The sequence below is a fragment of the Panthera uncia genome, unplaced genomic scaffold, assembly GCF_023721935.1.
Source record: "Panthera uncia isolate 11264 unplaced genomic scaffold, Puncia_PCG_1.0 HiC_scaffold_205, whole genome shotgun sequence".
Lineage (NCBI taxonomy): Eukaryota > Metazoa > Chordata > Mammalia > Carnivora > Felidae > Panthera > Panthera uncia.
Window position 1 is genome coordinate 25,144 of NW_026058745.1, and position 1,479 is coordinate 26,622.

Genomic DNA, 1,479 nt, shown 5'->3' on the forward strand with positions numbered 1-1,479 from the left:
GCTGCCTTCTGGGGCCGCGCTTTATCTGCCCCGCAGCACCGCCGGCACCAGGCCAGGGCAGCCTTCCTCTGGTTTCTCTCTCAGTCCCTCGCATTCATTCAGCCAATAGATATTTCTCGTGCGGGGCCCTATGCCGGGGGCCCTTCCCACGGCCATGAGGAGCCGGCCCCGCCGCGCGTTTGGGGGGACCCTGGCAGCCGGCCCACCTGCCTGTGACTCAGTTTCTTCACGTGTAAATGGGAGAGCTAGAGTGGGGTCCAGGTGACAGGATGACGAGGGTGCCTTCTCCGGGGACTGGTGGCGTGCCGGCCACCATGCTAGATGCCTCGTGTGGCTACCTCACTTCATGTTCCCCCTACCTTCCGGGGGGGGCTGTTTCCCTCATTTCACGGGTGAGGAAATTGAGGCTCAGAGAGGTGACTTGGCTCACCTGTGATCACTCACCAAGCAGCCAGTCTGGGATTTAGACCCTCCCTGGGCTCCCCACACCTCTCCAGGTGCTGCCCCCTTCCCCTGCCCCCCCCTCCCTCCTTGAGCCACACTTCCACTCCCTACCTCTCCCTCTTCCTTGTCCGTTTTCCATCAAAAGGTCTAGAGAGAGTTTTCTGCGGTCACTGTCTCCATTCTTCACTTGCCAGGCACTTTTTAACCCCCTGCAGCCAAGCCCAATGGTCTTGACCTCCCAGCGGCACGGAGGCCGCTTGCTCCCTCCTCCTGGACTTCACTTCCCCCCACCCCTCCTGCTTTCCTGAATCTAATTTAAAGGATTTTTAAAAACCCAAGCGTCTGTCGAGTACCTGCCGTATGTCTTTTCTGCACTGAGTGCGGGATACTCGGGGAACAGAGCCTCGAGGACCTTGTCCTCCTGAGCGGGGAGCACAGCGGGGAGCGCACTCCTCAGTCTGCACCTCTCTTCCCGCTCTCAGCTGGTGGCTGCTGGCATTCTCCCACCCCACCCCTGCTGGCGGCTCCTCTCTGCAGCCTTTCTTGACAGTCCTGTCTGCTCCCTTGGCCTTTGCCTCCAACTGGGGCCTGAAGAGTCTTCATCCCCCAGGCCAGAACATTCTACAGTGAATTCTAGCTGGGACGTCCGCAGGCCACCTGGATCCCACCACGTGCGCCTAACTGTTCTCTGGATTCCAGGCATCCTCTCCAGGCCCTCCCCCACAGAGTTCCTTCTCTACGTCACGCTTGTCCGACTGTGACCGCTCGGCACCACGGGGTGGAATCCGAATTCTTTCACCTGCCCAACTCCTACTCATCCTGTGAGGCTCAGTCCAGGATCACCTCCCCCGGGAAGTCCTCCAGATTGAGCAGGCGACTGCTCTGTGTGCTCCTTAGCACAGAGGCTCCCCTCCAACATGGCAGGATCCTTGAGCCCAGGGCCTGGCACAGAGTCGGGCACCAGTAAATGTGCCCTTGAAGCCAAGTGGCTGGAAGAGCTCACAAACACCTAATCCAAATCACCGGTTTTTACCA